Source organism: Spermophilus citellus, assembly GCF_964194105.1.
Source record: "Spermophilus citellus genome assembly, chromosome: 2".
Lineage (NCBI taxonomy): Eukaryota > Metazoa > Chordata > Mammalia > Rodentia > Sciuridae > Spermophilus > Spermophilus citellus.
Genome location: NC_138183.1, coordinates 204389043 through 204401853, shown reverse-complemented (window position 1 = coordinate 204401853; position 12811 = coordinate 204389043). Strand labels below are relative to the sequence as shown.

At 37.1% G+C, this 12811-nt stretch overlaps 2 pseudogenes across 2 annotated transcripts in view; one reads left to right on the top strand and one right to left on the bottom strand.

Moving 5' to 3' along the window:
* The window catches only part of LOC308642964 (heat shock factor protein 2-like), a 95970-nt pseudogene that overhangs the window by 11242 nt on the left and 71917 nt on the right, over positions 1-12811 (bottom strand). The window contains exon 6 of the transcript XR_014024395.1: positions 1466-1583. The product of XR_014024395.1 is annotated as a heat shock factor protein 2-like (transcript). The remainder of the gene's footprint in view (positions 1-1465; positions 1584-12811) is intronic.
* LOC308634809 (thyroid receptor-interacting protein 11-like) lies at positions 5294-6798 on the top strand (annotated as a pseudogene). Its single transcript has 2 exons — positions 5294-5416; positions 5837-6798. The product of its transcript is annotated as a thyroid receptor-interacting protein 11-like (transcript).

Here is a 12811-nt window from a genome sequence, read left to right as displayed (position 1 = left end):
AGAGAGAAGGGGAATTTCATGGAAATGGAAGGATACCCTCATTGTTATACAAAATTACATATAAGAGGATGTGAGGGGAAAGGGGAAAAAAGGAGAGAAATGAATTACGGTAGATGGGGTAGAGAGAGATTATGGGAGGGGAGGGGAGGGGACAGAAGGGGGGATAGGGAGGGAATAGGAAAGGCAGCAGAATATAGCAGACACTAGTATGGCAGTATGTATAAACTCAGATGTATAACCAATGTGATCCTGCAAACTGTACACGTGGTAAAAATAAGAATTCATACCCCACTTGAATCAAATGTATGAAATATGATATGTCAAGATCATTGTAATGTTTTGAGCAAACAATAAAAATTTTAAAAAAGAAACAAGAAGAGACAAGGCCCATATTAAAGAGATTTTAAAATTCTACTGAAATCTATAAGAAAATGTTTGAATGAGTTATGAGGTATTAAAAAAAAGTACAAACTTAATATCTTGCATAGAATTTATCACCCTATGTTTATAGACTCAAAAAGCTTTCATTATTTTAATCTTCAACTGTGTTTTAACAAAGCCACATTATTAAGGGCTCTCTACTTCTGGCTTATTCTTTCTTACTTAGTCTTTTCCCCCATATGAGATCCTCACCACCGCAGTCATCAATGGCTGACCTTGCATTATAATTCAAGGATCACTCTATGTAACATCTTCTCCATTGATTGACTGTATTCAATTGCACTTCATAGCAGGAAATGTATATAACACAGCTTTACGTTGCTCACAATACCTTGTACTTTGGGGGCACTGAATACATGTATAAGGATATACTTATGATTATTGGATGCTTTTTGTCACATGTGTTCGCGAATGAGCCAGGGTTTTCCCTCCATATCCCCCATAGTTTCCAGGAATATTCCAAACATAGTTAGAAGAGGAGAAATGCTTTTATTTGGATGGTCAGTTTTGAATACAGTAGGTAGGTATCTCTCTCAGATTGAAATATAAAATGACAAACAGCTGTGCTCAGAGTGAACCATGCTAGAAGACTGAATCTGAGTGATCAGAAATGCCTTTCAGCAGTAGGAGCAACAACCACTGGAACCAGATTCAAGCCAAATGTGATAGGTCTTACACTGAAAAAGGATCATTATTTGTGATTTAAAACAATAAACAAACACAGAACACCTAAAGAGAAGGAGGCACCCTGCTATAATTTGGATCTGGAATGTTGCCCAAAGGTCATGTGTTGAAAGCTTGGACCCCAATGTAACAGCATTCAGAACGGACTCTACAGAAAGGTGAATTGAATCCTGGGCTCTAACCTCATCTGTGGATCAATCCACTGATGGGTTCACGATTGGACAGGACTATTGGGAGTTGGTACAAACTGTGGGCGGTAGGGCCTAGTTGGAGGGTAGGTCATTGGAGTTGATTCCCTGGAAGGGTACATCATATTCCTCAGTCCTTTCTTCCCCCTCACCTGATCTCCATGATCTCCATGAGTTGATCCCCTGATCTCCATGAGTTGAGCAGCTCTGTTTTGAAGCCAGGCTCTCTGTCATGGTAATCTGCCTCACTTCAGGCCACAGCAATGGAGCCTGAAATTGAACCAAAATAAATATTTACTCATTTAATTTTCTCAGGTATGTTGTCAAAGTGATGAAAAAGTCTTCACACACACACACACACACACACACACACACACACACAGGAGGAATGGTCTAAAGGGAGAAAAGGACACTTGGTATTGTTGATGCCTTCTTCAACAGTAGACACAGCTGGGGTACAGCGTGGATTCGCACTTCAGCAGATGCTAAAAGGGGCTTAAATTTTTATATTAGTCTTTTATGAGGAGAGATTGACTAACACAGGCCTGATTTCTCTCTCAGATTTGGAGATGAATAAGAAGGACCAAGAAGATTTCCTTTTCTAGCACAGGACACAAATGCAGTCACTAGTTTCTGATACCAATCTGAGTAATTATGTCTACTTGCTCTATCTTCAAGGCAAGAGACATTATGAGGTGATTAATATAATCCTTAGAATCTATTTAACCATTAATTTTCCAAAAATTCTTCCTTTTTTTAAATTTTATTTCTGCCACCTTGAGGTTTTGTTCCCTGAACAGACATATAGAAAGAACAGCTCAAGGAAAAGAGTCTCCTGAATATGGGCTCTGGGAAGAGAGTAATGGGAGCAAACCCAAACCCCTTCTAAAGGGTAATGAGGAAAATGATCCTAAACAAAACAAAAAGCAAATATGAACAAAGTGGCAGCAGGCTCTATTTGTTGGCCACTTTCTCTGCACCAGCCATCAGGTGAGAACTACACACTATGTTCTCATTTACTGTTCAACTCATGCTTGTGAGAGAGGTTTTCTAAATGCATTCTGTCAGTTTAGCTCCAAAATTGCTTTGGTCCCAACTGGTATGTCTGTTACAGCCCATGTGCTTCATCTCTTTGCTTTGTCCCCAACTCTACAAAACTGCCTCCTCATTAACTTGTTGGAATTTAAACACCTTGGAAACCAGGGCCTTATCTTAACTCCTTCTGATCCTTAGAGGTATGGGAATTAAATTTAGGATTGTTACTCCATAGTAGAAAATTTCTCAACTTTTTATTTCACTCTGTACTGTTTAAACCTGGATTATATTTGGCATTGATAAACAACAATAGGTTAAGTGAACATCAACCTATTGGCTCTAAAACAAATTTTCTTAAGTGGAATTTAAGTGGAATTTTTGAGCACTTAAATAAACTCAATCAGAATTAACAAGGACCAAATTATATTAAAATGAACTCGAAAATTTATAGATTAACAGCAAAAATTTATTTTTGGAAAGGGTAAAGATGGTTCTTTAGTGACATTTAATCCATATTATAATTTGAATTCTGAGAATGATTAAGACTTTGTGATGGTTAATTTTACATGTTAACTCGTCTGGGCTACGATGCCCAGACACTTGGCCAACTTTTATTCTGGGTGTGTCTGTGCTGGTGTTATGGGGTGACATTTACTTTTGAATCGGGGACTTTTAGTTAAATAGATTCCATTCTGTAATGGAGAGAGACCTCACCTCGTCAACCGAATGCAACTGAATGGGACAAAAAGCCCACCTCTCCCAGACAAGAGGGAACTGTCCAGTGAACTACCTTTGGATTTCATCTACAACACTGATTCTTCCTGGCTCCACAGCACACTGCCTTGGGACTCAAACTAGAACACTTTCCTGGATCTCTAGCTCCTCCCAGCCAACCCTGCCCAATCCTGTGAGCCAACAGCTGACAGGCAAGTGCAGGGAAGAAGCAGAGGCCCTGCAGGGGGTGAGTGTGTGCTACTGGATGCCAGTCCCTGGTCAAAGCGCAGGACAGGCTTCTGAGTTTACAGGCAGGAAGGGATGATTAGTGTTGGTGGAGCCCCAGGAACCCCGCGCTCTGAGGAATTCTGAGCGCTTGGGTCATAATTGACCCCGGCAACGCCAGAGGACGTTCGGGGCAGAGAAGTGGACGGTGATGGACGCGCTTTTCAGAGCTGGTCCGATGGATCACTGAAGTGGCCACGATGTGGTCCTGGTTTGGAGGCCTGGGCTCAGGCTTGGGCCACTTCTTGGGTCAGGTGGGGAGCAGCTTGGCTTTCCTCACCGGCCATAGCTCCAGCTTCGCCAGGGAAATGCTTCTGGATGACTTAGGAGACCCAGAAGCAGCTTTACATCATTGTTGGAGAAAGGAAATGGAAACTACTGATTCCACACTAAGATGTGAGAATGAAAGACTGAAAGAGTATTGTACTGACCTGGAAGAAAAGCATGAAGCATCAGAGCTACAAATAAACCATCAGCCTGTAAGTTACCAAAATCAACTGCAACAGAAAGAGGTAGAGATCAGCCATCTTAAAGCAGGACAGATTGTACTGCAAGATCAAATGTTCCAACTACAGGCAGCCGCTCAATCAGTACACTCGGGAGCTTGTGGTGTGCCAACAACAACTGCACCGGCTCCGTTCGGTTCCCTGATCAGTAGTCATTTTTCAGCCTTTCGTGATGACGACATGGACTCTAGTGACATAATTTTATCACAACAAGAAACAAACAGATTATCAACTGAAGCTGCAAAACATGAATCTGAAGTTGGCCACTCGAGGCAGACTGCTGAGGCTCAGGGAACACACCATTCTGACTCAAGTGAAATCTGCAAAGTACAAAATACTATCAAGACTCTTCAACCAAACCAAAGTCCAGACATATATGATCATCAGCATGAAATTTCAGTTTGGGAGCAGAGTTCTACTGTGGCAGAAAAGGGAAAAATCCTTCCTCAGAGCTCAGCAGTGGAAGAAGTGTTCAGGCTTCAACAAGCCCTGGCTGATGCGGAGAAGGAAATCGTGAGACTAAATGGTTTAAACCAGGATAACCGTCTTGCTGAAGACCATCTGAAACTTAAAATGCATGTTGAAGCTTTAGAAAAAGAGAAGGCATCATTGAGTCAAGAAAAAGAGGAACTTCAGATGTCACTGTCAAAATTGAGCTGTGACTACCAAGTCATGAAAAACAGAGCTTCAACAGACATGAATTTGAATGTACAATTACTAGACTTAAAACTTCACTTGAAGGCAAAGGAGGAAGAACTGAATCAGACTATCAATGAAAAGAAAATGCTGATAGCTGAGTTAGAAGAACGAGAAGCTGAAGTTAGCAACTTAAGGCAAAATCTTTCTGAAGAGGAACAGCTCAATGAAAATTTAAAGAAAGTTGCTGTTGAACTCAAAACGGAAAATGAAATGTTGATTTTAGCACGTGACGATGTAAGGCGTAAGTTGGAAGAATCTATTGCTGCTTACAATCAAATCTCTCAAGAAAAAGACACTATCACGGAGACTCTCAAAAGAGACAAAGAAGAGATTGAAGCCAAACTGCACCAGGCAGAAAAAAGACTGTTGGAAGAAGCAAATAATCACAGGCAGACTATTCAGGAACTCTCCAATGCACATAATTTGAATACCTCTGCCTTAAAGCTGAAACACGAATGTGTAGTTCAACTCAGTCAAGAGAAGGACTTTGAAATAGCAGGACTCAAAAAGAATATTGAGCAAATGACTGCTGATGAAAAAGAAACTGATGAAATTTTGGCATCTTATGTAGAAGAACAGGAGCGATTGATACAAGTCATAAATGAGAAAGAAGTTTTTATTGAAAAACTCGAAGAAAAAAGTTCACAACTACAAAAGGATTTAGATACGTGTTCTCAGGCCTTAGGAGAAAATGAAACTTTAAGGCAATCCATTGAAAGAAAGGACAGAAGTCTTACCTACATGAAAGCAGAAAACAACTATCTGCGAGTAGAATTGGAAATACTTAGGGAACAGCACAATCAAGCTGAGCCTACAGTGGCTGAGCCTACAGCTCTTGATGCTGTCACAGAACTAGAATTGGAGGTATCTCAACTGAATATAGTCAAAAATCATCTGGAAGATGAAATTCAAGACCATCTGAATATCATTGAAAACCAAAACCAGCGTAAAATGCAACTACTTCAGTCTTTACAGGAGCAGAAGGAGGAAATGGATGAATTTAAGTACAAATATGAGCAGATGAATGCTGCGCATAGCCAGTTAATTTTAGAAAAAGAGGAGGAAATTAAGAACTTGCAGAAAACTATTGAAGAACTAAAAGCCCAGTTGCCTGGAGGGAAAGGAGATGCTCAAACACTGAATTCTGATATTTTTCAAGAGACCAAAGTAAAAATCCTAAGAGAAAAAGAGGTTCAACACTTACGGGACCAAGAATTACGCCTAAACCGGGAGCTAGAAAGGCTACGCAGCCATCTCTTGGAATCAGAAGAGTCTTACACCCAGGAAATTTTGGCTGCAGAAGACAAAGAAAAACAGTCAATAGCTGAATGGAAGAACAAGGCCGAAAAGCTAGAAGGAGAAGTATCATCATTGCAGGAACGTTTGGATGAAGCAAATGCTCTGTTGGATTCTGCTTCCAGACTGAGAGAAGACTTAGATCTCAAGGAAGAACGGATGGAAGAACTGAAAAAACAAAACGAGCTCCGAAAAGAAATGTTGGACCATGCACAACAGAAATTGTCGACTTTGGTCAACAGCGCAGAAGGAAAAGTGGACAAAGTCCTCATGCGAAACCTTTTTATTGGTCATTTCCAGACACCAAAGGACAAACGTCGTGAAGTATTGCAGTTGATGGGGCGCTTCCTGGACATTCCAAAGGACGAAATGGAGCAGTTGCTGAATAAAGATTATGGTGGTGTCAGTAAGTGGATGAGTAGTTTGGCTTGGAGGGGCTTCAAAAAGTGTCCCCAACATACCTCTGAGACGAATCAACAACCTGTGCTTAATAATTCTTTTTCAGAACTCTTTGTCAAATTTCTGGAAACGGAATCTCATCCCTCTGTCCCACCACCAAAACTTTCTGCCATGTCATGGATTGTCTAGACTCACCAGGAAAGAGAGAGCAAGGTGTAAATGTACCAGGAAATGTTAAAGATGGAGCCAAATTAAGAGCTGGCAGAAGCACCAACGGGAATCCACTCTTGGTTCCATGTTCTGCAGCTGTGCCTCTTAGTAACCTAGCTGGAGTTGGACTTGGTGGACCTGGGCATCCTCTTTTTAAACCCATTGCAGATTTCATGCCCACCTTTACACCATTGCCAGTGTCCCTGGACAATAGTGCCAGAGTTGTACTCCAGGATCTTCTACATATTTAGCATTTGAAAGAAGCCATAACCCTTTTTTTATGTTTTACAGCATGGCCTTTTGAAAAAGTACTCATGTGTTTGTAGACAAAAAGAGAAAGCAAAAAAGCTGGTATATGTAAGTGTATAGCTACTAGGTATTTTATTTTTTTAGTTGTTGTTGTTGTGATTTTGTTGCTATAGTACTTTTTAAAAAATTTGTTTTGTTTTTTGTAGCACTTTTTGTTCATAGAATTTTGTTCCAATGTAGCAGATAATCATCGCCAGTTATCAATTCTGATGTACTTTTGTGAGCAACTGTACAGAGCAGCCTTCTTGAACCACTAGTTCCAACCTCTTTTTTTTAAAACAATAATAATATTTCTTAAATTTAACGGCATTCAGATAAAAACGATACATGTAATTACAGGAAACAAGAAAAATCCAACCCATAAGAAGGATGTCTCAGATTTAGAGTACATGAAAACCAAATATAATGTTGCAAAAAGTTGAGAATATTTAGTTTATCCAAGATAACATTGTACAACTACCACGCGAAAATTCCAATGGGGAGGACCTAAACATGAAGCTTAGTGGATAAATTCTAAGATGCTTTGCATCCAGATTCTATGACCCCTATCCATTTTGCTTATTTCCATTTCTATACGAAAGTCACTTCACATTAATTCAGTCTTCCAGATGATAAATATGTCCAGAAGGAAGAGTATTTTTATGAGTCAACCCCAAGGTGGGATCACATGATCCACTGCCAATGGAAAAGTTAATTAGTAAGAATGTATCATTAAATATCTCGACTGCTTATCTACATACTATTGGGGGCTCTACAATAATTCTTATAAACACATTTTATAAAACATTTGATCAAAACAAGTTGGGGAGAGAAATAAGCTAACAACAGCTTTTGAAAGATGAAAAGCTTTAAAATAGGAGTAGTTATAACCTTTTGATAAATTAAGGTAAAAGATGAATCAAAAGTTTCCAGCTTAAGTAGGTGAAATCAGAGAAGAGAAAAAGCAGATTGCATAGCACATACTTCTCTGACACCTGTAGTTTCTAAAACCATTCAGAACATTTTTGTTAAAATTAATTTAAACAAAATTTAATATATTTTTAAATATAAATTATATCATCATTTAATATAAATTAACCTAATTTAAATTAATTTTATTAGTAGTATTATTTAAATTTCTTTTATTAATACTATGGTTTGATTTAAATTTATTTTATTAATTGATGTTGTTTGTTAACTTATATTAAATTATAGTATGATTTATATTTAAAAACTCATTAAATTTTATTTAAATTAATACAATTTAACAAAGTAAATTTAACATAATATAGGTTGAATTATTTAATTTTAATTTTAATAATAATGCTCTTAGTTGTTTTGGAAATCACAGGTGGCAGTGAAGTATTAGCTATATTATCTTCTTTTTTCTCCTCTTTGATTTTACCTAACTTAAGCTAGAACCTTTTGGTTTCTTTTGTTTTACTTTACAAAAATTAAAAAAAAAGGAAGAAAAACACCTAGTAGCTACACACATATCAGCTTTTCCTTTCTTATTTCTAAATTTCACCTTAACATTTACATTATTTTACCAAAATTAAGATGCCATCAGTTGTTACTCCTGAGAAGAATATCAAAGTATATATTTTGCTTCGACCTGCCAAATTACTTGGAATCTTATTCCAGTAGACTTCACATGGTTGGGAAAAGCAGAATTCAGATTTGTCATGAGAGATTTTTATATATTCGGCTCACTCCATTGTGTCTAGGTGAGCCTTTGGGTTTCAATGCCTGGAAACACACTTCTTATATTTCAGAATTGAAGAGCTCTTCGAAACAGCGACCTCACTGCATTCTTGAGAAAAATATGTTATACAGGTACTCAGAAAATTACAAAGATTAATATAGATTCAAGATTTTTTTTAAGACAAGGGGTTTAATGGAGAAAACAGCAAGATAGCCTTAGAAATTTCATACTCCCTGCATTCTTAGGAAAAGCTTCTATATTGTAAAGAATAACACCAAACAGAAAAGTTCCTAAGAAAATATTGTGCTTTCAGTTTCCTTGTCTCATAAATTTTATTAAAGTTTCATTAAAGACCCTGTATTTGCTAGCCTTTTTATTAAATACTTTTTTGAGATATTCTATTAATGTCTATGACTGGATTTTATTTGGTCTCACATTAATGTCGCTCCCTGTGACAAACGGTACATGGGAGGCAGGCAGGATCAGCCTGTCCTCTCCGAGGCACCAGCTGTCGGAACCAGGCTCTGACAGAGGTAGTGAAGGGCACTAGCGTCTCCTGGACTGAGCGAGAGGGTAAGTATCTGAGTAATATTAATTGTGTATAAATGCCACATTTTTTATGCATTCATCTACTAAGTTGTTTCCACAATTTAGCTAATGTGAATTTTGCTGCTATAAACATTGATGTGGCTGTGTCCCTGTAGTATGCAGTTTTTAAGTCCTTTGGGTATAGACCAAAAAGAGGGATAGCTAGGTCAAATGGTGGTTCTATTCCCAAATTTCCAAGGAATCTCCAAACTGCTCTCCATATTGGCTCCACCAATCTACAGTCCCACCGACAGTGTAGGAGTGTACATTTTTCCTGAAATCCTCACCAACACTTATCGTTGTTGTCTTCATCATAGCTGCCATTTTCAAAAATCGCTGACATGCTAACTGGAGTGAGGTGCAATTAAACCCCTATCTCTCACCATGCACAAAACTCCACTCAAATGAATCAAGGACCTAGGAATAAAACCAGAGAGCTTGCATGTAACAGAAGAAAATCATATGGCATTAGTCCCAAAATTCCTTAATAAGACTCCTATAGCACAAGAATTAAAATCAAGTATCAATAAATGAGATAAGATTCAAACTAAAAAAGTTTCTTCTGCACAAAACAAACAATCTGGGAGGTGAATAGAGATCCTACATCTTGGGAGAAAATTTTTGCCCCATCACACATCAGATAGAGCACTAATCTCTAGGGTATAGAAAGAACTCACAAATCTGAACACACACACACACACACACACACACATAAATAAATAAATAAATAAATAAATAAATAAATAAATAAATAAATAAAATAAAATAACCCATTCAATAAACGGGCCACGGACCTGAACAGACACTTCTCCCAAGATGATATAAAATTAATCAACAAATATATGCAAATATGCTCACCATCACTGGCACTTAGAGAAGTGAAAATCAAAACTACACTACGATTTGAAGTTCAATCATAAAGGCTGAAAATGAGCATGTTTCGCCTCTCTTTCTCCTTCTACCACCAAATCCTCATAGAAATTAGAAAAGGACATTTGAAATGCTCAGTGATCAAAAATAAGATTGAGAATTTCATGGACTGAACACAAAAATAGATTATGAAAGAGTAGATCAAGTTGAAAAGACAAAAGCAAATATAGAACGTGCAAGAAAACAGTTCACTTACAGGAGCTGAGAGGTAACAGGCTGCTTCATGCTTTCAGTATTACATACCAGGGATCACAGAGCACAGGACAACAATAAGATAGTTATCTGGGGTACCACACCGTGGGGTATATAGAGCAAAAACATGGGAAACCCTGCAGAATAAAAGGCATAAACTGAACATCCCTCTCTCAGAACCCAAACAAGGAACCACCAACAAGCAGGGAGGGATAGAGAAGAGCTGTGTAATGCACTTAAGAAGCCTGACTGAGTAGCTATACGAAGAAGTTGTACCATGCACACAAAACTACATATCATGTTCAAACACACAGGCTACAGCCACCAAAATTTACCATGCCCTAGACCACAATGAAAACGCCAGCCAATTCCGTAAAGGTGTTATCACACAGGCTACAATTCCTTGTGCACCTAAAATTAGAAGAATTTTGACTCCTCAAAAAAAAAAAAAATTCCATATACAATAAAATTAGGGCCATAGAAACAATTCCAAATAATTGTTAGATTAAAGCAAAAATCAAGATGGAATTAAATTAAAATACTATAATAGTCATCTGGTGAGTATGGCAGAAGCAACAGGGATTTAGATATATGTATTTGAAAAGAGATTGAAATCAAATGGCATATGCTTTTAACATAAAAACATAAGAAAATACCTGGATACTGGATAAAATAATGTAAATGTTAAGGCAAAATTTAGAAAAAACAAAGGAAAAGCTGATGTGAGTAGCTACTGGGTGTTTTGTCTTCTCATTTTTATCTTGGTAAATTAAGATAAAAGATAAACAAAAGTTTCTAGCTTACGTTAGGCAAAATGAGAGAGCAGACAAAAGTAGAATATATAGCTAATATTTCTCTGACACCTGTAGTTTCTAAAACCACTAGGAGGATTTTTATTAAAATTAATTTTATTAATATTTTTATTATATTATATAGTTAATATTAAATGATTTAATCTATATTAAATGTTAAATTGACTTTGTTAAATTGTACTAATTTAAATGAAATTTAATGAATTTTTAGTATACTGATTTTAAGTCCTTTAGATATAAACCAATGAGTGGGATAGCTGGGTCAAATGGTGCTTCCAATCCCAGTTTTCCAAGGAATTTTCATACTGCTTTTCAGACTGGCTGCACCAATTTGCAGTGCCACCAGCAATGTATAAGTGTACCTTTTTCCCCCACATCCTCGCCAACATTTATTGTTGCTTATATTCTTGATGATTGCCATTCTGATTGAAGTGAGATGAAATCTTAGAGTAGTTTTGATTTGCATTTCTCTCATTACTAGTGAAGTTGAACATTTTTTCATATATTTATTGATTGATTGTATTTCGTCTTCTGTGAAGTGTCTGTTCAATACCTTGCCCTTTACATTAAAAAAATATATATTGTTTATTGCTGGCAAAAATAAAGTATCATTGAATAGTTCCAAAGTTTAGAGACTTCTAAAAAAGTGGCTTTTATAGACTTTCATGAGTTGAAAACTGGTTGTATTTCTAATAGGGTAGAGCTCAGTAATCACTATGATGCCATCAAGAATGCCCTGCAGATGTCTGCCCAGTGGAATGAAAAAAACAAACCAGAATTGAGAACATCATCCAGGCAAATCAGTAGGCAACTGATTCTAGTTCGAGGTAGAGACAATTAATCTGTTGAAGAATTTTCAACTACTGTGATAAAATAAATAATAAATAAAACAGACTCATATTCTCTTATAAAGGCTGAAAAAAAATCTTCTGTTGAATTATATTTGGAACCTCTCCTCCCTGCCCAGCAAAAATCCTCTGTGGTCACATCCTCACAATTCAATAAAAAAGGAAAACATTTAACAACAAACGAGAGAATAAATGTACTTCTAACAGACAACAAACACTGCTTGATCCAAAGTAGCAAATGCTTTCTTGAACTCTTTAAAAGGCTTTCTAATTCTCCCTTGGAAAGCCAACTCTCCCTGAGCTCTCATTTAACTAGCAGTTCTAGTTCAGAAAAAAATACAAGGAACACTCCAAAATAAAATAAATAAGACTTTTTTTTTTTGCCTAAAACAATAAAGTCGAATTTAGTTGGTTTATGTTTACAAATTATGACTATTTTAACTAGCAAAGAATTCAAGACCACATTGTTTTATCTGTCATTATCTTTATAAAAGGTCAACCACAGATTATATCCTAACTTTTACTGGTAGTGATTTCTGAACACTACATGGTAAGATACACAATGAATCTATGACAACAAACTCTGTGGAGCAATAAATCACTACAGTTCCTTTTTATGGCTCAACCCTCAGAGGGCTCCCACATTGTTCATTTAATTATGCTGTTGCCCATCATCTTTATCAGGTTTCAAAGTCCTCTGGAATATAATAAAAGGGAATACTAAGGAGAGTGAAAAAAAGTGCAGTACAACATGTGGCAAAGCAAAAATGTGAAATATATTCTTAAAAGTTAAAGTATATAGTACTTGACAGTAGGTTGAGTCATTTTCAAGGTATAAGATAACTCTAAATTTTTTGGGGGGTGGGGGGGCATGTACCAGGGATTAAACTCAGGGCACATGACCACTGAGCCACCTCCTCAGCCCTGTTTTGTATTTTATTTAGAGACCGGGTCTCAATGAGATGCTTAGGGCCTCGCTTTTGCTGAAGCT